Source organism: Ambystoma mexicanum, chromosome 6q (assembly GCF_040938575.1).
Source record: "Ambystoma mexicanum isolate Mex_15411 chromosome 6q, UKY_AmexF1_1, whole genome shotgun sequence".
NCBI lineage: Eukaryota > Metazoa > Chordata > Amphibia > Caudata > Ambystomatidae > Ambystoma > Ambystoma mexicanum.
Window position 1 is genome coordinate 1,506,032,811 of NC_090937.1, and position 22,634 is coordinate 1,506,055,444.

A 22,634-nucleotide genomic window follows, 5' to 3' on the forward strand; every position below is an offset into this window, starting at 1 on the left:
ATCTTCTTCCCGATTCAGGGGGGCGAGTCTGCGATCCCGGAGACCTGCCCATACCATGTCTCTATTAAGGAATTTAAATACCTGGATATACGGCTTGACCCGACACTCGAGGAGTATTCCCGACTTAATCTACAACCATTAATTGAGCGGTTCACCAGAGACACCCCCCATTGGCAATCACTTCCCCTATCGCTAATGGGTAGAGCCGCGGTATTCAAAATGATGACCCTCCCCAGGCTGTTGTACGTCCTTCAGAACGCCCCATTCCTCATCCCCCGAGAAACCTTCGCATTCACTGACAAGTACCTACGCACACTGCTATGGGGCGGGAAACAATCCAGGATCGCCCTTGACACGCTCCAGAGATCAGTATGGGAGGGAGGCATCGGTTTACCCTGCATACGCACCTGTTAGCTTGCGACACAGATAGGAGTGGTAAACGACTGGATGCACGCAGACCCCACATTGCCACACATCCGTATCGAACTGGAGATCATGTCCCCGTTGACACCGCTGCAAATCCTGTACGCCACCCATGCCCAACTCCCGGCGCTGCCCAAAATGACCCACCATATACGTCGCGCCTGGCGAGGCGCACACAAACTAATCGGCTGGAAAGGACAGCCAACGCTATCACAACCCATATGGCACAATGCGCTCCTCCCGGAAATAATGAGAATGGGCTCCTTTGGCCACTGGCATGCAAAAGGAATACACACACTAGCACAGGTGATACAAGGGGGTCACCTCCTGGGCTTTGAGACCATCCGAGAACATTTCAACCTGGCACCCATTGACCGATTTCGGCATGCGCAACTAGCCCACGCTATCCGCACCCAATTCCCAGATACGACAATCATACCCCCCTGCTCCCCCATCGAGACCAATATCCTCCTGCAACGCATCTCCTCTAAGGTCACCTCCACTCTTTACCAGGCCCTCAACTCCTTCGGGGCTACACAGCTAGACGGGCTCAAAGCAAAGTGGGAAAGGGACGTAGGTCACCTCGAACCTGAAGCGTTGATGCATTAATGTCTCTTAGAGAAATTGGTATGGAATCCAAGCTTAGGCTAATACAGTTGAGAATCCTCCATCGCTCATACCACTCACGTGCTGTAATGGCCAGATGGGGTGGACTAGAAGACGGGACATGCGTTCGATGCAAAAATGAACCTGCCACCTTCTACTACATGTTATGGGACTGTCGGGTGTTACAGGCCTTCTGGGAGGACTGTATTAGTACAATCTCTGCCGCCCTGGCGACACCAATCCCCAGGGATCCCAAACTGGTTGTCTTAGGCATCTGGGGTGAAGTAGACCTGTCAAAATATGGGAAAATATGTGCCTGAACCGTTGGAGTAACAAGCTGGACAGGTGCGCAGCTTCAGAATGCCGAATTTATAACACACAGGGCTGCCCCCGTAAATTTGAAAAAATATGGGGTAAATGGCTAGATGCTCACTGAGACCCGCTGGTGGGGATAGATTAATATCACTGTTAGCATTGGTTACCTGCCTTGTTTTGTTATTGTCGCACGGTCCTCGGCCTTATGGGCTTCTTCTAACTGTTATTAATGCTATGCTGCCTTCATCCTATGTATGCCGATGATCCATGTTTGTTTTTCTATTTTGTGTTGTTCAAACTCAATAAACAGAGTTATAAAAAAATAAAAAAAACATATACACCACATAAAATTATACAATGTTAAAAGTAGTTTTTCCACCACACAGAATCAAGTTCATGAATGCTTGAAACACAAACGTAGTAGCAACTTAATTTACTCTTGCTCCCTACTACGTAAATACTAATACTAAATACTAAATTAAGTTGTGTTTGACTTTTTAGAGAAGTGGGAGTCATTGTCTCATTAGATTATACACAGCCCATATTTGCTAAGAGGCTGCTGATAGTGTTTCTAATACTCAGGGTAACATGTGATGTTGATTGATTATGTACGTGTCCATTCTTTTTAGTAACATTGGACCATTGAAGCCGAATAATATCTTCAGCAAAGCAGGTTTACATGAGGCAAAGTAGCAGCGTTAGAGAGAACAGAGAGAGAAAACAAAATGGCGATTCTGGTCATCCTAAAATGGCCGCACTCTAGTTGAGCTAGTAACTATGTAATGACTAATGAGCATATATTCTTAACACTTTAAATGAGGAGGTTGGTCTTCGGCCAACCAATTATCCTGCATTGCCTTCCGTTCGAGGGGTGTCTAATTTTCTAGACTGACAAAACCTCCTCTTGGCCATATGCCAAACGCCTCATCCATACATTGCATCTTCCTCCGACTAACAGGGTAATTCATAGAAATTTGCACAAAAGTGGCGCACGCGACTGGCGCACAGCGGGCCCGTGCGAATGTCTGCGCCAGCCGCGTGCGCTAAAATTGATATCCGCGCACAGCGTATTCATGGATTTTCGCATCCAAAACCAGCTGTGGCGCAGCGTGGCGCAGCGACCCCGCAGCAGCGCCAGTTACGTCCCCAAAAATGCCCTCACGCAAGGAAAAGCCTTCAAAATCCCCAAATAATCGCAAAGGGCTGTGCTAACCCTGGACCAGTTCACAGGGCTGGCAAACAGCAAACGCCAAGCAGGGAACGTGTATTTCAGTGGTTCGCGGGAAGTTCCACACGCGATTGTCCTGTGTACGTGTGCATCAGGGGTGCGCGGGAAGTATCACACGCAAAATCAGCAGGGTACATGTATTTCAGGGGTGCACGGGAAGTATCACACGCGATTCCAGCAGGGTACGTGTATTCCAGGGGTGCGCGGGAAGTTCCACACGCGATTTCAGCAGGGTACGTGTATTTCAGGGGTGCGCAGGAAGTTCCACACGCGATTGGCCCCGTGCGAGCAGGATACGTGTATTTCAGGGGTGCGCGGGAAGTTCCACACGCGATTTCAGCAGGGTACGTGTATTTCAGGGGTGCGCAGGAAGTTCCACATGCGATTTCAGCAGGGTACGTGTATTTCAGGGGTGCGCGGGAAGTTCCACACGCGATTCCATCAGGGTACGTGTATTTCAGGGGTGCGCGGGAAGTTCCACATGCGATCGGCCCAGTGCAAGCAGGGTACGTGTATTCCAGGGGTGCGCGGGAAGTTCCACACGCAATTTCAGCAGGGTACGTGTATTCCAGGGGTGCGCAGGAAGTTCCACATGCGATTTCAGCAGGGTACGTGTATTTCAGGGGTACGCGGGAAGTTCCACACGCGATTCCATCAGGGTACGTGTATTTCAGGGGTGCGTGGGAAGTTCCACACGCGATTGGCCCAGTGCGAGCAGGATACATGTATTCCAGGGCTGCGCGGGAAGTTCCACACGCAATTTCAGCAGGGTACGTGTATTCCAGGGGTGCGCGGGAAGTTCCACACGCGATTTCAGCAGGGTACGTGTATTTCAGGGGTACGCGGGAAGTATCACACGTGATTCCAGCAGGGTACGTGTATTCCAGGGGTGCGTGGGAAGTTCCACACGCGATTTCAGCAGGGTACGTGTATTTCAGGGGTGCGCAGGAAGTTCCACATGCGATTGGCCCCATGCGAGCAGGGTACGTGTATTTCAGGGGTGCGCGGGAAGTTCCACACGCGATTTCAGCAGGGTACGTGTATTTCAGGGGTGCGCAGGAAGTTCCACACGCGATTTCAGCAGGGTACGTGTATTTCAGGGGTGCGCGGGAAGTTCCACACGTGATTCCATCAGGGTACGTGTATTTCAGGGGTGCGCTGGAAGTTCCACACGTGATTGGCCCAGTGCGAGCAGGGTACGTGTATTCCAGGGGTGCGCAGGAAATTCCACACGCGATTTCAGCAGGGTACGTGTATTCCAGGGGTGCGCGGGAAGTTCCACACGCGATTTCAGCAGGGTACGTGTATTTCAGGGGTACGCGGGAAGTTCCACACGCGATTGGCCCCGTGTGAGCAGGGTACGTGTATTTCAGGGGTGCGCGGGAAGTTCCACACGCGATTTCAGCAGGGTACGTGTATTTCAGGGGTGCGCGGGAAGTTCCACACGCGATTTCAGCAGGGTACGTTTATTTCAGGGGTTCTTGGGAGTACTACACGTGAATTGGCTGTGTGGGTCCTCCCAGGTGTTCGCTCTACAACCTCTACGGCCCCTGCAGGCAGCCCACAGGGGGCAGACTCCACCAGGCCCCCACTCATGTCCCCTATTACCCCCACCCCCCAGCAGTGCAGGGGCAGCCCCCACCAGGCCCCCACCCATGTCTACCACCACCCCCACCCCCCAGCAGTGCAGGGGCAGCCTCCACCAGGCCCCCACTCATGTTCCCTATCACCCCCACCCCCCAGCAGTGCAGGGGCAGCCCCACCAGGCCCCTACCCATGTCTACCACCACCCCCACCCCCCAGCAGTGCAGGGGCAGCCTCCACCAGGCCCCCACTCATGTCCCCCTGCACCCCCAGCCACCAGGGGCAGCCTTCACCAGGCCCCCACCCATGTCCAACTCATGTCTCCCACCACCCCACCCCCCAGCCACCAGGGGCAGCCTCCACCAGGCCCCCACTCATGTCTCCCACCACCCCCACCCCCCAGAAGTGCAGGGGCAGCCTCCACCAGGCCCCCACTCATGTCCAACTCATGTCTTCACCCCCCAGCCACCAGGGGCAACCTCCACCAGGCCCCCACCCATGTCCAACTCATGTCTCCCACCACCCCACCCCCAGCCACCAGGGGCAGCCTCCACCAGGCCCCCACTCATGTCTCCCACCACCCCCACCCCCCAGCAGTGCAGGGGCAGGCTCCACCAGGCCCCCACTCATGTCCCTATTACCCCCACCCCCCAGCAGTGCAGGGGCAGCCCCCACCAGGCCCCCACCCATGTCTACCACCACCCCCACCCCCAGCAGTGCAGGGGCAGCCTCCACCAGGCCCCCACTCATGTCCCCCTGCACCCCCACCCCCCAGCCACCAGGGGCAGCCTCCACCAGGCCCCCACTCATGTCCCCTATTACCCCCACCCCCCAGCAGTGCAGGGGCAGCCCCCACCAGGCCCCCAGCCATGTCTACCACCACCTCCACCCCCCAGCAGTGCAGGGGCAGCAGCCTCCACCAGGCCCCCACTCATGTCCCCCTGCACCCCCACCCCCAGCCACCAGGGGCAGCCTCCACCAGGCCCCCACCCATGTCCAACTCATGTCTCCCACCACCCCCACCCCCCAGCCACCAGGGGCAGCCTCCACCAGGCCCCCACTCATGTCTCCCACCACCCCCAACCCCCACAGTGCAGGGGCAGCCTCCACCAGGCCCCCACCCATGTCCAACTCATGTCTCCCACCACCACCACCCCACAGCCATGTGGGGCACCCTCCACCAGGCCCCCACCCATGTCCAACTCATGTCTCCCACCACCCCCACCCCCAGCCACCAGGGGCAGCCTCCACCAGGCCCCACTCATGTCTCCCACCACCCCCACCCCCCAGCAGTGCAGGGGCATCCTCCACCAGGCCCCCACCCATGTCCAACTCATGTCTCCCACCACCCCCAGCCCCCAGCCACCAGGGGCAGCCTCCACCAGGCCCCCACTTATGTCCCCTATTACCCCCACCCCCCAGCAGTGCAGGGGCAGCCCCCATCAGGCCCTCACCCATGTCTACCACCACCCCTACCCCCCAGCAGTGCAGGGGCAGCCTCCACCAGGCCCCCACTCATGTCCCCCTGCACCCCCACCCCCCAGCCACCAGGGGCAGCCTCCACCAGGCCCCCACTCATGTCCCATATTACCCCCACCCCCAGCAGTGCAGGGGCAGCCCCCACCAGGCCCCCACCCATGTCTACCACCACCCCTACCCCCCAGCAGTGCAGGTGCAGCCTCCACCAGGCCCCCACTCATGTCCCCCTGCACCCCCACCCCCCAGCCACCAGGGGCAGCCTCCACCAGGCCCCCACCCATGTCCAACTCATGTCTCCCACCACCCCCACCCGCCAGCCACCTGGGCAGCCTCCACCAGGCCCCCACTCATGTCTCCCACCACCCCCACCCCCCAGCAGTGCAGGGACAGCCTCCACCAGGCCCCCACCCATGTCTAACTCATGTCCCCCTGCCCCCCCACCCCCCAGCCACCAGGGGCAGCCTCCACCAGGCCCCCACTCATGTCTCCCACCACCCCCACCCCCCAGCCACCAGGGGCAGCCTCCACCAGGCCCCCACTCATGTCTCCCACCACCCCCACCCCCCAGCCACCAGGGGCAGCCTCCAACATGTCCCCACTCATGTCCCCTTGCACCCCCACCCCCCAGCCACCAGGGGCAGCCTCCATCAGGCCCCCACTCATGTCCCCTATTACCTCCACCCCCCAGCAGTGCATGGGCAGCCCCCACCAGGCCCCCACCCATGTCTCCCATCACCCCCACCCCCCAGCCACCCGGGGCAGCCTCCACCAGGCCCCCACTCATGTCTCCCACCACCCCCACCCCCCAGCAGTGCAGGGGCAGCCTCCACCAGGCCCCCACTAATGTCCAACTCATGTTCCCCTGCAGGTGCCCCACCCCCCAGGACTGTGGGGCACCTGCCAACAGGCCCCCACTCATGTCCAACTCATGTTCCCCTGCACCCCCACCCCCCAGCACTGTGGGGCACCTGCCATCAGGCCCCCACTCATGTCCAACTCATGTTCATAAGCCAACATGTCATCACAATCTAGATCCCTGGTCCCTATGGTCAGCCTCCAAATGCAAAACACCCACCCGAGTATTGCATCCACCCACTCAGAAATGGCAATAACATGATAGAACAGCAATTGCAAGTTTGGAAACGAACACATGTCCCTCACATACACCCAATGGGTGTCAGTGAATCTCAAAACCCATATCATGTAATGCATGAAACCAATGAGATGATACTACACATTGAAGTTTGATCAAAAAATATGTATTAAAGGAAACATGAATTGAATCAAAAATAAACTAACAGAAATGGGACTGTAAAAAAAGTAAAAAGAAGCATGTCCGTGAAAAAATACAAAACCAAAAATCAGAATCCAAAGGAATGGTGTCCAAAGTCACAGTCCACAAAAGAAAATCCAATGGGAAATTATCATTGAAAGCCATTTCTCCATGGGTAAATTGTAAAAAGAAAAGAAAATCCAACAGTGAACTATGTACAGGTGAACAAGCCAGGGTCCATGATCCCAACAAAAGAAATGAAACCTATCTAACAACACTACTAATAAAAAATAACTATATACAAAAATGTGGCCCATTGTCCAAAAGGTCCAAAGAAAATGCAAAAACAAAGGAAACCTAACACTAAGTACATAACTATTTACATGGGCAGTGGGCTAGTCCAACGGCTCACTGGATGTTGTCATGGGCCAGGGCATTATCGAACTCCTGTTCAATGGCTTGGAGGCGGGCATGTTCCCTGGCCCAGAGGTCTCGCAGGGATAAAGCAGTGTCCAGCTCCAACTCCCTGCGAAGACCCTCGAGGCACTCAGCCCGCCTCAGCTTTCTCCGCATGGAGTTATCCGCCCTGACCATTGTGAGCCGTTCCTCCTCTGCCCGCTGCCGCTCTGCACCTATCTGCTGGCCCAACCGCTCCCACACGGAAGCCACTCCCATTCCAGGGTTCTCCTGCCCTCCGGCCGATGCCTGCACCCCTGATGTTGATGGCCCCGAGCCATGATGCCTCCCACGTCGAGCCTGCCGCTGCCTCCGAAGCAACTGCCTGTGCCAGCACGACGGCATCCAGGCTGATGGAATCCACCAACGCCGTCGTGCACGTGCCATGCCCGATGATGCCGTCACATCCTCCATCTGCTGGGGTCCAGTTGCTGGTGTGTCCACCCCTGCTGGACCTCCGACTCCCGACTGTGGCAGGGATGGGATCCCCAACGAGCCGGCTGCATTGGTCCGGGCAGGTCCACAGGGGGCCCTGGTGGCATCTGGGCCGGAAGACGGCATGGAGAACGACTGGTGCCTAGTCTCCACAGAGGTGGAGAGGGTCGCCAGATTGGCCGACACATGTAGGAAACCCCCGACCATGGCCGATCCTAACTGGGCCACGTCGGCATGGTGCTCTCCGTGATGACGTGCATGCTCCTCCCGGGAAGCACGCACCTCATCACGAATTGCACCTGTGCGCAACGCGACACCAATCAGGACCTTCTCCATACGGCCAGGGGTCCCCTCGTCTGCAGGTGGAGGGGAGTCAGATGACATGGACATCCTGTTAGGGAGAATTCTCTGTTTAGGCTGAATTTCCTAACCTAGTGAGTCCCCCAGCAGCTTTGCTGGATTTCTGGAGTTGTTTTTCCCATCCTGCCAAGAGTGAGACTCTTTTTCCTCCCACTCTTGGACATGAATATGTCTAATTCCTTTGAATATCAATGTGTTCTATGGGCTATGGGGTCTTTTACTCCATAGGGTCTCATATATTTTTCTATGTGTGTTACACCGCACCCTATGTGCCGTAACACTGGGGCGTCCTAGCGGACCTCCACCATAGACTCCATACCCGGGGACTAACTACTGTCTCCCCGGGCTGGTAAAGTCACCATTCGCTTTACTAGACCTAAATTTACTAACAGAACTAGTACAAACCATCTTATTGTGGATGTACTAGTATGGGTAATTCGATTACTCCTGGATCTGTTACTCTAGGGGGCACTGTCCCGTCCCCCCTCGTCGAGTTTTGGCTGGTGGCAGTGGAAACTACTTGTTATGTTCGACCCCGAACATAACCCTATGGGATTCGTCCCATTGTTAGAGATTGATACTGTTTCTCGTTAATCTCTAACGTACCACCGGTCTACTTATCTTAAATAAGTTATCGGATGGTATTTTCTGCCAGAACTCGGTTTTTAAAATGGCGTCTGTGTTCATCTCTGTGACTCCTAAACCAAAGGTTGAGCCCTTTGTTCCACTTTTGGCGGGCCTCTGTACAGAGACCCTCCAAAGTGGTGCCATTTTGTCTGGGTTACCACAGGGGTGTGGCAGGGGGTTTAGGCACCCTGGACCGAGTTGCCTTGCCAACTCCGGTAGCACTCTGGTGTGATTGGCCCAAGTGGTGAGCCTCCCCGCTCACCACTTAGCATGTGATGATTGACAGCTAGGCTGAATGAATGGGGGTTTTTCACAACGACACCTCCGGTGGAGCCCTGCGGAACCGACTCACCACTTCCCGACAACAGAGATGATCTCCCTGCCGGAGGGTCTCTTCCCCTGACTGGTGGGAACAACCAGTCCCCTTTGCTTTTTCTTCGCCTCAGGACGCAGTGGTCGAATTGCCCGTGCAGAGCACCTCGGCAACCGGATAGCCACTACCCCTGTATCGCGACCAAAAGGTGGTGCCTTGTGACGGAGCACTCCGCGGCTGGTCTCTTCCCTGGTGGTGCACCGGACTTCACTTTTCTTCGACGACGAGATCATCTCTACTCTTGGCAAAGACCCGACATGCATCCACCACCAGGAACAACTGCCCCCACCGGAGCTGCCCTCCACAACAAGGTACTGTGTCCGCCTGGCTTCCCTTTCGATCGGTTCGAGTGAGGTGTCTTAATCCTCTCCTTTCCGTTGGGTCGCCTCCAAGCTTTCTCACGTATTGTTCTGAACTGGTTCAATCTGTCGATAACAATTTGCTACAAAGACTGGAACGCATTTCCACTAGAGACTTGTTGGGACATATCGCCTTAGTGGGCCTGGCCTCTGAACTTTATGATCTATTGTGGTTCTTGCCTTCTTGCCTTGCATTTTTACCGAGAAGTATTGAACTGTGTTGATTTCGTAACCTGCTTATTGTTCTCTCCCTTCCTAACTAATATTAGAGTGCCATCTAGGTTGAGGCATACACCTCTGTCTGCAAATAAGTGATGCTGGTAGAACCTAGACTTGTCGAAATACTGTTAGAGGGATTGATCGTTTCTTCTTCGTAGAGTAATTGTGATTGAAGTGTTTGCCGTTATAGTGGCATAGTGTTTTCCATAGATGTTCCATTATAAATAAATACCTCAATATCTTTACACTGAGTCTCGTCGCGTGTTTGCTTGTCTTACTGTGAAGAATTGCCCTATATTGTATACTCCACATACTGCTTAACTCTTCTTGAGGGAAGTCTGACTGCTCAGCCACAGCTACCAAGTGAATCTGTGTGGTACAGACTGCTACCAAGTGGGTTTACTGCCAAACACATGTAGTCCTAAATCTTTTGCAGTGGTCCCAGAGGGAACTGCACAGGTTTCCACCTAACACATCCCCCCGACCTGCGGACGGGCCTGGGATGGGGCATCCCTGCTGGTGCATGGTGGTGCAGTCACAGTGTCAGGGACAGTGACATGCACAGGCCCCTCCACGGTGACCTGTGCTGCCTCCTGCCCCTGCCCCTGGACTGCAACACTTGCACCAGCAGGGATGCCCCCACCATGCCCCATGTGCGCCTCATTAGCGGCCTCCTCCTCCTCTGTGGAAACCACCAACCTGGATGGCTCCATCCCGTCTTCCGCCGTTGCAAGCCCCTGTGGGGGCTCACCCACCCCTTCCGCTGCAGCCATGGGGGCATCCCCGCCGCCTTGCTCCACAGAGCCGTCTCCGCCCTCTTCTTCACGTGGCGTTGTGTAGAGGGAGACATAGAACACAAGCATCAGGGTACTGTACAATGGTCCCCTAGACAGGAAGCAATAGCAGATGAGTGGCACTGTCAAAGATCACTTCCATCATGTCCCTCCACAACACATAGCTCAGTGCAGGTAAAACACATGCGGTAACAGGCATGGCGCATGCTATGGACATTAGCATACATGTCCAAGTGATTCTTGAAACATACACTGTTGTTTTGGAACTCACATGCATCATGGGCCATGCCTATCACATGCACACACTTCACCCTAGTTTCATCCATCTGGCCTCGTACACCACAGACACAGTGGATACAAGGATGACTAGGCTGCATCAGTGAACCTGAACATTGCGACAGACATGTGTCATGCATCCCTGCCATTCACAAGTCACAGACACGCAGGTCAGCCCCAGGACCCAGTTGCCCACCCACTCCTGCCTCTGGGGTTGTCATGTCGGGCACTGCAACATCTGGCACCACTGACAACCCCCGGCCAGAGAGGCAGAGGGGCACCAGCTTCAGTGCCAGGGAAGTTGGTGTCCTGGTGGAGCAAGTCCTGGGGCAGTATGATGCCCTCTACGGAAGGGTGCGCGCCGACAAGGAAGGACGGACTCGGATCTGGACCGACATCGTGACTGCCATCAACGCGGAGGGGGTGGCAGTCCGCGACTTCCAACATGTCAAGAAGCGCTGGGAGGACTTCAGGTCCAGGACCCTGAGCAAGGCCCGGCGCCTCTTGAAGGCAGCGGATGCTAAGGGGCGGCGGGGCCACTTGTCGGAAGATCAGATGAGGGTCATGGAACGCATATTCCCAGCGCTCCACGTCCAGGTCCTTGAGAGGCAGACCCGTCTGGAGTCGAGCGCTAAGTGTACATGCATTATGATTGTAAGCTGTGCGTGTGGTGATGTGCCAGTAGTGTGCCGGTTGCACATCTGTTTGTATGGGGCCGAGTATGGGTGGGGGTGTACAGGACCGTGAGGCTAACACATGAGAGGTCTGTCATGTTTGAGACATGGATGGTGCTTGTGTGTGTCAGCTTGCATGCCAAATGCAGTTGCGTGGGCACACATGTTTAGATGAATGTGTATGTAAGTGGGCATGTTCGTGATGTCACCCATGTATGTTGTTCTCAGCTGCATGTATCAGCACTGTGTACATGTGCATGTGTGTGTATTTGACAAGGGTGCAACAGTGATGCAACATGGATGCATGTGACAGCGGGATGTGGAAGCCTGATTGGCAGATGTGACATGGATGCCCATCGGAACACTGCGACAGTTGGCTGAGGTGTACACATGCATGCAAGTGTGGTGGTGTGCGTGCATGTGTAGTGCACTCCCTGTGTTGCATGTGATGTCTGGCTCACCTTTGCCTGCTCATGCTGTTGTATGAGTATGGATGGTGCTGGCAGTTGCAATGTGGCTGTGGTATGGCTCATGTGTGCAAGTTGAAATGACATGTGTGTTGCCCATTGTGAGGCCATGTCTGAGATTTGCCAATGCCACTCATGTGCAACTGTCATGTGTGTATGTGTCCATTGTACAGTGCCCTGATGCCTGTGTTTTATTTCTCCCTGTCTGCAGCGTCAACTGATGAAGAGGGCGGAGAAGGTGCTGTGGAGCACAGCGGCGGGGATCGCACCGCCAGCCGGAGACGCAAGGCCCGGCTCCCCTCCCAGGTTGTGATCTCGTCGGGGAGTGAGGAGTCCGGTGCCGCGTCCCAGGCCGCAGCTGCCGGGGGGAGGTCCAAGAGGCGGAGGTCGGAGTTGGACTCCTCGGCAGCAGAAGGGGCAGCTGGGACCCCACAGGGCCCAACGGGGGAAGATGGCACGGAGTCATCCAGGTTGGTGGGGGGTTTGGTGGAGGAGGAGGCCGTGCAAGCAGCAGAGATGGGGTCTGGAGGTGGGGATTCCACTGGTGCTAGTGGTGCAGTGCAGGACCAGGGACAGGAGGCAGCACAGGTCGCCGCGGAGGTGCCTGTGTGCAATCCTGTCCCTGATCCTGTCATTGCATCATCTTGCATCAGCAGGGATGCCTACGTCCAGACCCGTTTTCAGGCATGGGATGAGCTCACGACAACTGGCCTTCCTCTGCCTGCGGACGTGGCTATCCGGGTCCGGATTGAGCCTGTCCTGACTGGTGTAGCGTTGCGTCAACGGGCCATGCGAGGTGACCTGCAGTCTTTTCATGAGGAGACTGCACGTCATCTCGAATGGCTCGTTGACCGCGTCGGCCTATTGGGACAGTTCACTAAGGCCGGATTCCTCCATTTGATGGGGCTTGCTACGACCCCCTCCTCGACTGAACCCCCTATGCGCCAGTCGTCCTCAGTGCCATCTACCCACCCATCAGTCACCTGGGTGCCCTGTGGAGCTGCCTCTGACGGTGCGGCCAGGCTGGTGGAGGAGGCATCCCTGCCACAGTCGGGAGTCGGATGTCCAGCAGGGGTGGCCACATCAACGACTGCACCCCAGCCGGCGGAGGATGTGCAGGCAGCAGGAGGCAGTGCATGGGCAGAGGCGCAGCAGCAGAAGCAGCAGCAGCAACGTGGTGGGAGCCATGATGGTTCGGGGCCTTCCACATCGGAGGGGCAGGCATTGGCCGGAGGGCAGGAGGACCCAGGACGGGAAGTGTCTTCCGTGTGGCAGCGGTTGGGCCACGCCATAGATGCGGAGCGGCAGTGGGCGTAAGAGGCACGGCTCACGATGGTCAGGGCGGAGAACTCCATGCAGAGGGCACTGAGGGGTGCCGAGTGCCTCGAGGCAATCCGCAGGGAGTTTGGGGGGAACATGTGGACGGCCCTGCGAACCCTCGGGGCCATGGAGGAGGAGCGCCTCCAGGACATTGAGCAGGAGTTCGATGATGCCCTGGCCCGGAACATCCCGAAGTGAGCCCTCAGACTAGCCCGCTGCCCTTGTAAATAGTTATATAGTTAGTGTTAGGTTTCCTTTGGTTTAGCATTTTCTTTGGACCTTTTGGACAATGGGCCACATTTTTGTATATAGTTATTTTTTTTAGGTAGTGTCATTAGATAGGTTTCATTTATTCGGTTGGGATCATGGACCCTGGATTGTTTATCTGTACATAGTTGACTTTTGGATTTTCAATTTTTATTATGATTTCGCCATGGAGCAATGGTTTTCGATTTTAATTTTCCATTGGATTTACTTTTGTGGACTGTGACTTTGGACACCTTTCCTTTGCATTATGATTTGTGGTTTAGCATTATTTCACGGACCTGCTGTTTCTTTTTTTTTTTAATTTCTATTATTGTTTGTTTATTTTTGATTCACTTTATGTTGTTTTTAATACATATTTTTTCTTCAAAGTTCAATGTGTAGTATCATCTCATTGGTTTCATGCATATCATGATATGGGTTTTGACATTTACTGACACCCATTGGGTGTATGTGAGGGACATGTGTTCATTTCCAGACTTGCAATTGGGCTTCTATCATGTTTGTGCCATTTCTAAGTGGGTGGATGCAATACTCGGGTGGGTGTTTGCCATTTGGAGGCTGACCATAAGGGCCAGGGATCTACATTGTGGTGACATGTTGGTTGGGAAACATGGGTGGGGGCCTGGTGGAGGCTGCCCCTGCACTGCTTGGGGTGGGGGTGATAGGGGACATGAGTGGGGGCCTGGTGGAGGCTGCCCCTGCACTGCTGGGGGGTGGGGGTGGTGGTAGACATGAGTGGGGGCCTGGTGGAGGCTGCCCTTGCACTGCTGGGGGGTGGGGGTGGTGGTAGACATGAGTGGGGGCCTGGTGGAGGCTGCCCCTGCACTGCTGGGGGGTGGGGTGATAGGGGACATGAGTGGGAGCCTGGTGGAGGCTGCCCCTGGTGGCTGGGGGGTGGGGTTGGTGGGAGACATGAGTTGGACATGGGTGGGGGCCTGGTGGAGGCAGCCCCTGGTGGCTGGGGGGTGGGGGTGGTGGGAGACATGAGTTGGACATGGTGGGGGCCTGGTGGAGGCTGCCCCTGCACTGCTGGGGGGTGGGGGTGGTGGGAGACATGAGTTGGACATGGGTGGGGGCCTGGTGGAGGCTGTCCCTGCACTGCTGGGGGGTGGGGGTGATGGGAGACATGAGTGGGGGCCTGGTGGAGGCTGCCCCTGGTGGCTGGGGGGTGGGGGTGGTGGGAGACATGAGTTGGACATGGGTGGGGGCCTGGTGGAGGCTGCCCCTGCACTGCTGGGGGTGGGGGTGGTGGTAGACATGAGTGGGGGCCTGGTGGAGGCTGCCCCTGCACTGCTGGGGGGTGGGTGTGCAGGGGGACATGAGTGGGGGCCTGGTGGAGGCCCGCTCTGGTGGCTGGGGGGTGGGGGTGATAGCGGACATGAGTGGGGGCCTGGTGGAGGCTGCCCCTGGTGGCTGGGGGGTGGGGGTGATAGGGGATATGGGTGGGGGGCTGGTGGAGGCTGCCCCTGCACTGCTGGGGGGTGGGGGTGGTGGTAGACATGAGTGGGGGCATCGTGGAGGCTGCCCCTGCACTGCTGGGGGGTGGGGGTGATAGGGGACATGAGTGGGGGCCTGGTGGAGGCTGCCCCCGGTGGCTGGGGGGTGGGGGTGGTGGGAAACATGAGTTGGACATGGGTGGGGGCCTGGTGGAGGCTGCCCCTGCACTGCTGGGGGTGGTGGGACACATGAGTGGGGGCCTGGTGGAGGCTGCCCCTGCACTGCTGGGTGGTGGGGTGGTGGTAGACATGAGTGGGGGCCTGGTGGAGGCTGCCCCTGCACTGCTGGGGCTAGGGGGTGATGGGAGACATGAGTGGGGGCCTGGTGGAGGCTGCCCCTGGTGGCTGGGGGGTGGGGTGATGGGAGACATAAGTGGGGGCCTGGTGGAGGCTGCCCCTGGTGGCTGGGGGGTGGGGGTTTGTTGGCTAGACATGAGTTGGACATGGGTGGGGGAATGGTGGAGGCTGCCCCCGGTGGCTGGGGGGTGGGGGTGGTGGGAGACATGAGTTGGACATGGGTGGGGGCCTGGTGGAGGCTGCCCCTGCACTGCTGGGGGGTGGGGGTGGTGGGAGACATGAGTGGGGGCCTGGTGGAGGCTGCCCCTGCACTGGTGAGGGGTGGGGGTGATAGGGGACATGGGTGGGGGCCTGGTGGAGGCTGCCGCTGGTGGCTGGGGCATGGGGGTGATGGGAGACATGAGTGAGGGCCTGGTGGAGGCTGCCCCTGCACTGCTGGGGGGGTCGGGGTGATACGGGACATGAGTGGGGGCCTAGTGGAGGCTGCCCCTGGTGGCTGGGGGGTGGGGGTGGTGGGAGACATGAGTTTGACATGGGTGGGGGCCTGGTGGAGGCTGCCCCTGGTGGCTGGGGGGTGGGGGTGGTGGGAGACATGAGTTGGACATGGGTGGGGGCCTGGTGGAGGCTGCCCTTGCACTGCTGGGGGGTGGGGGTGGTGGTAGACATGAGTGGGGGCCTGGTGGAGGCTGCCCCTGCACTGCTGGGGGGTGGGGGTGATAGGGGACATGAGTGGGAGCCTGGTGGAGGCTGCCCCTGGTGGCTGGGGGGTGGGGGTGGTGGGAGACATGAGTTGGACATGGGTGGGGGCCTGGTGGAGGCAGCCCCTGGTGGCTGGGGGGTGGGGGTGGTGGGAGACATGAGTTGGACATGGTGGGGGCCTGGTGGAGGCTGCCCCTGCACTGCTGGGGGGTGGGGGTGGTGGGAGACATGAGTTGGACATGGGTGGGGGCCTGGTGGAGGCTGTCCCTGCACTGCTGGGGGGTGGGGGTGATGGGAGACATGAGTGGGGGCCTGGTGGAGGCTGCCCCTGGTGGCTGGGGGGTGGGGGTGGTGGGAGACATGATTTGGACATGGGTGGGGGCCTGGTGGAGGCTGCCCCTGCACTGCTGGGGGGTGGGGGTGGTGGTAGACATGAGTGGGGGCCTGGTGGAGGCTGCCCCTGCACTGCTGGGGGGTGGGTGTGCAGGGGGACATGAGTGGGGGCCTGGTGGAGGCCCGCTCTGGTGGCTGGGGGGTGGGGGTGATAGGGGACATGAGTGGGGGCCTGGTGGAGGCTGCCCCTGGTGGCTGGGGGGTGGGGGTGATAGGGGATATGGGTGGGGGCTGGTGGAGGCTGCCCCTGCACTGCTGGGGGGTGGGGGTGGTGGTAGACATGAGTGGGGGCATCGTGGAGGCTGCCCCTGCACTGCTGGGGGGTGGGGGTGATAGGGGACATGAGTGGGGGCCTGGTGGAGGCTGCCCCTGGTGGCTGGGGGGTGGGGGTGGTGGGAAACATGAGTTGGACATGGGTGGGGGCCTGGTGGAGGCTGCCCCTGCACTGCTGGGGGTGGTGGGACACATGAGTGGGGGCCTGGTGGAGGCTGCCCCTGCACTGCTGGGTGGTGGGGGTGGTGGTAGACATGAGTGGGGGCCTGGTGGAGGCTGCCCCTGCACTGCTGGGGGTAGGGGGTGATGGGAGACATGAGTGGGGGCCTGGTGGAGGCTGCCCCTGGTGGCTGGGGGGTGGGGTGATGGGAGACATAAGTGGGGGCCTGGTGGAGGCTGCCCCTGGTGGCTGGGGGGTGGGGGTGGTGGGAGACATGAGTTGGACATGGGTGGGGGAATGGTGGAGGCTGCCCCCGGTGGCTGGGGGGTGGGGGTGGTGGGAGACATGAGTTGGACATGGGTGGGGGCCTGGTGGAGGCTGCCCCTGCACTGCTGGGGGGTGGGGGTGGTGGGAGACATGAGTGGGGGCCTGGTGGAGGCTGCCCCTGCACTGCTGAGGGGTGGGGGTGATAGGGGACATGGGTGGGGGCCTGGTGGAGGCTGCCGCTGGTGGCTGGGGCATGGGGGTGATGGGAGACATGAGTGGGGGCCTGGTGGAGGCTGCCCCTGCACTGCTGGGGGGGTCGGGGTGATACGGGACATGAGTGGGGGCCTAGTGGAGGCTGCCCCTGGTGGCAGTGGGGGGTGGGGGTGGTGGGAGACATGAGTTTGACATGGGTGGGGGCCTGGTGGAGGCTGCCCCTGGTGGCTGGGGGGTGGGGGTGGTGGGAGACATGAGTTGGACATGGGTGGGGGCCTGGTGGAGGCTGCCCCTGCACTGCTGGGGGGTGGGGGTGATGGGAGACATGAGTGGGGGCCTGGTGGAGGCTGCCCCTGGTGGCTGGGGGGTGGGGGTGGTGGGAGACATGAGTTGGACATGGGTGGGGGTCTGGTGGAGGCTTCCCCTGCACTGCTGGGGGGTGGTGGGAGACATGAGTGGGGGCTTGGTGGAGGCTGCCCTTGCACTGCTGGGGGGTGGGGGTGATAGGGAACATGGGCGGGGGCCTGGTGGAGGCTGCCCCTGGTGGCTGGGGGGTGGGGGTGATGCGAGACATGAGTGGGGGCCTGGTGGAGGCTGCCCCTGCACTGCTGGGGGGTGGGGGTGATAGGGGACATGAGTGGGGGCCTGGTTGAGGCTGCCCCTGGTGGCTGGGGGGTGGGGGTGGTGGGAGACATGAGTTGGACATGGGTGGGGGCCTGGTGGAGGCTGCCCCTGGTGGCTGGGGGGTGGGGGTGGTGGGAGACATGTGTTGGACATGGGTGGGGGCCTGGTGGAGGCTGCCCCTGGTGGCTGGGGGGTGGGGGTTATAGGGGACATGGGTGGGGGCCTGGTGGAGGCTGCCCCTGCACTGCTGGGTGGTGGAGGTGGTGGTAGACATGAGTGGGGGCCTGGTGGAGGCTGCCCCTGCACTGCTGGAGGGTGGGGGTGATAGGGGACATGAGTGGGGGCCTGGTGGAGGCTGCCCCTGGTGGCTGGGGGGTGGGGTGATGGGAGACATGAGTGGGGGCCTGGTGGAGGCTGCCCCTGGTGGCTGGGGGGTGGGGTTGGTGGGAGACATGAGTTGGACATGGGTGGGGGCCTGGTGGAGGCTGCCCCTGGTGGCTGGGGGGTGGGGGTGGTGGGAGACATGAGTTGGACATGGGTGGGGGCCTGGTGGAGGCTGCCCCTGCACTGCTGGGGGTGGGGGTGATAGGGGACATGAGTGGGGGCCTGGTGGAGGCTGCCCCTGCACTGCTGGGGGGTGGGGGTGGTGGTAGACATGAGTGGGGGCCTGGTGGAGGCTGCCCTTGCACTGCTGGGGGGTGGGGGTGGTGGTAGACATGAGTGGGGGCCTGGTGGAGGCTGCCCCTGCACTGCTGGGGGTTGGGGTGATAGTGGACATGAGTGGGAGCCTGGTGGAGGCTGCCCCTGGTGGCTGGGGGGTGGGGTTGGTGGGAGACATGAGTTGGACATGGGTGGGGGCCTGGTGGAGGCAGCCCCTGGTGGCTGGGGGGTGGGGGTGGTGGGAGACATGAGTTGGACATGGTGGGGGCCTGGTGGAGGCTGCCCCTGCACTGCTGGGGGGTGGGGGTGGTGGGAGACATGAGTTGGACATGGGTGGGGGCCTGGTGGAGGCTGTCCCTGCACTGCTGGGGGGTGGGGGTGATGGGAGACATGAGTGGGGGCCTGGTGGAGGCTGCCCCTGGTGGCTGGGGGGTGGGGGTGGTGGGAGACATGAGTTGGACATGGGTGGGGGCCTGGTGGAGGCTGCCCCTGCACTGCTGGGGGTGGGGGTGGTGGTAGACATGAGTGGGGGCCTGGTGGAGGCTGCCCCTGCACTGCTGGGGGGTGGGTGTGCAGGGGGACATGAGTGGGGGCCTGGTGGAGGCCCGCTCTGGTGGCTGGGGGCTGGGGGTGATAGCGGACATGAGTGGGGGCCTGGTGGAGGCTGCCCCTGGTGGCTGGGGGGTGGGGGTGATAGGGGATATGGGTGGGGGGCTGGTGGAGGCTGCCCCTGCACTGCTGGGGGGTGGGGGTGGTGGTAGACATGAGTGGGGGCATCGTGGAGGCTGCCCCTGCACTGCTGGGGGGTGGGGGTGATAGGGGACATGAGTGGGGGCCTGGTGGAGGCTGCCCCCGGTGGCTGGGGGGTGGGGGTGGTGGGAAACATGAGTTGGACATGGGTGGGGGCCTGGTGGAGGCTGCCCCTGCACTGCTGGGGGTGGTGGGACACATGAGTGGGGGCCTGGTGGAGGCTGCCCCTGCACTGCTGGGTGGTGGGGTGGTGGTAGACATGAGTGGGGGCCTGGTGGAGGCTGCCCCTGCACTGCTGGGGGTAGGGGGTGATGGGAGACATGAGTGGGGGCCTGGTGGAGGCTGCCCCTGGTGGCTGGGGGGTGGGGTGATGGGAGACATAAGTGGGGGCCTGGTGGAGGCTGCCCCTGGTGGCTGGGGGGTGGGGGTTTGTTGGCTAGACATGAGTTGGACATGGGTGGGGGAATGGTGGAGGCTGCCCCCGGTGGCTGGGGGGTGGGGGTGGTGGGAGACATGAGTTGGACATGGGTGGGGGCCTGGTGGAGGCTGCCCCTGCACTGCTGGGGGGTGGGGGTGGTGGGAGACATGAGTGGGGGCCTGGTGGAGGCTGCCCCTGCACTGCTGAGGGGTGGGGGTGATAGGGGACATGGGTGGGGGCCTGGTGGAGGCTGCCGCTGGTGGCTGGGGCATGGGGGTGATGGGAGACATGAGTGAGGGCCTGGTGGAGGCTGCCCCTGCACTGCTGGGGGGGTCGGGGTGATACGGGACATGAGTGGGGGCCTAGTGGAGGCTGCCCCTGGTGGCTGGGGGGTGGGGGTGGTGGGAGACATGAGTTTGACATGGGTGGGGGCCTGGTGGAGGCTGCCCCTGGTGGCTGGGGGGTGGGGGTGGTGGGAGACATGAGTTGGACATGGGTGGGGGCCTGGTGGAGGCTGCCCTTGCACTGCTGGGGGGTGGGGGTGGTGGTAGACATGAGTGGGGGCCTGGTGGAGGCTGCCCCTGCACTGCTGGGGGGTGGGGGTGATAGGGGACATGAGTGGGAGCCTGGTGGAGGCTGCCCCTGGTGGCTGGGGGGTGGGGGTGGTGGGAGACATGAGTTGGACATGGGTGGGGGCCTGGTGGAGGCAGCCCCTGGTGGCTGGGGGGTGGGGGTGGTGGGAGACATGAGTTGGACATGGTGGGGGCCTGGTGGAGGCTGCCCCTGCACTGCTGGGGGGTGGGGGTGGTGGGAGACATGAGTTGGACATGGGTGGGGGCCTGGTGGAGGCTGTCCCTGCACTGCTGGGGGGTGGGGGTGATGGGAGACATGAGTGGGGGCCTGGTGGAGGCTGCCCCTGGTGGCTGGGGGGTGGGGGTGGTGGGAGACATGATTTGGACATGGGTGGGGGCCTGGTGGAGGCTGCCCCTGCACTGCTGGGGGGTGGGGGTGGTGGTAGACATGAGTGGGGGCCTGGTGGAGGCTGCCCCTGCACTGCTGGGGGGTGGGTGTGCAGGGGGACATGAGTGGGGGCCTGGTGGAGGCCCGCTCTGGTGGCTGGGGGGTGGGGGTGATAGGGGACATGAGTGGGGGCCTGGTGGAGGCTGCCCCTGGTGGCTGGGGGGTGGGGGTGATAGGGGATATGGGTGGGGGGCTGGTGGAGGCTGCCCCTGCACTGCTGGGGGGTGGGGGTGGTGGTAGACATGAGTGGGGGCATCGTGGAGGCTGCCCCTGCACTGCTGGGGGGTGGGGGTGATAGGGGACATGAGTGGGGGCCTGGTGGAGGCTGCCCCTGGTGGCTGGGGGGTGGGGGTGGTGGGAAACATGAGTTGGACATGGGTGGGGGCCTGGTGGAGGCTGCCCCTGCACTGCTGGGGGTGGTGGGACACATGAGTGGGGGCCTGGTGGAGGCTGCCCCTGCACTGCTGGGTGGTGGGGGTGGTGGTAGACATGAGTGGGGGCCTGGTGGAGGCTGCCCCTGCACTGCTGGGGGTAGGGGTGGTGGTAGACATGAGTGGGGGCCTGGTGGAGGCTGCCCCTGGTGGCTGGGGGGTGGGGTGATGGGAGACATAAGTGGGGGCCTGGTGGAGGCTGCCCCTGGTGGCTGGGGGGTGGGGGTGGTGGGAGACATGAGTTGGACATGGGTGGGGGAATGGTGGAGGCTGCCCCCGGTGGCTGGGGGGTGGGGGTGGTGGGAGACATGAGTTGGACATGGGTGGGGGCCTGGTGGAGGCTGCCCCTGCACTGCTGGGGGGTGGGGGTGGTGGGAGACATGAGTGGGGGCCTGGTGGAGGCTGCCCCTGCACTGCTGAGGGGTGGGGGTGATAGGGGACATGGGTGGGGGCCTGGTGGAGGCTGCCGCTGGTGGCTGGGGCATGGGGGTGATGGGAGACATGAGTGGGGGCCTGGTGGAGGCTGCCCCTGCACTGCTGGGGGGGTCGGGGTGATACGGGACATGAGTGGGGGCCTAGTGGAGGCTGCCCCTGGTGGCTGGGGGGTGGGGGTGGTGGGAGACATGAGTTTGACATGGGTGGGGGCCTGGTGGAGGCTGCCCCTGGTGGCTGGGGGGTGGGGGTGGTGGGAGACATGAGTTGGACATGGGTGGGGGCCTGGTGGAGGCTGCCCCTGCACTGCTGGGGGGTGGGGGTGATGGGAGACATGAGTGGGGGCCTGGTGGAGGCTGCCCCTGGTGGCTGGGGGTAGTGGGAGACATGAGTTGGACATGGGTGGGGGCCTGTTGGAGGCTGCCCCTGGTGGCTGGGGGGTGGGGGTGGTGGGAGACATGAGTTGGACATGGGTGGGGGTCTGGTGGAGGCTTCCCCTGCACTGCTGGGGGGTGGTGGGAGACATGAGTGGGGGCTTGGTGGAGGCTGCCCTTGCACTGCTGGGGGGTGATAGGGAACATGGGCGGGGGCCTGGTGGAGGCTGCCCCTGGTGGCTGGGGGGTGGGGGTGATGCGAGACATGAGTGGGGGCCTGGTGGAGGCTGCCCCTGCACTGCTGGGGGGTGGGGGTGATAGGGGACATGAGTGGGGGCCTGGTGGAGGCTGCCCCTGGTGGCTGGGGGTGGGGGTGGTGGGAGACATGAGTTGGACATGGGTGGGGGCCTGGTGGAGGCTGCCCCTGGTGGCTGGGGGGTGGGGGTGGTGGGAGACATGTGTTGGACATGGGTGGGGGCCTGGTGGAGGCTGCCCCTGGTGGCTGGGGGGTGGGGGTTATAGGGGACATGGGTGGGGGCCTGGTGGAGGCTGCCCCTGCACTGCTGGGTGGTGGAGGTGGTGGTAGACATGA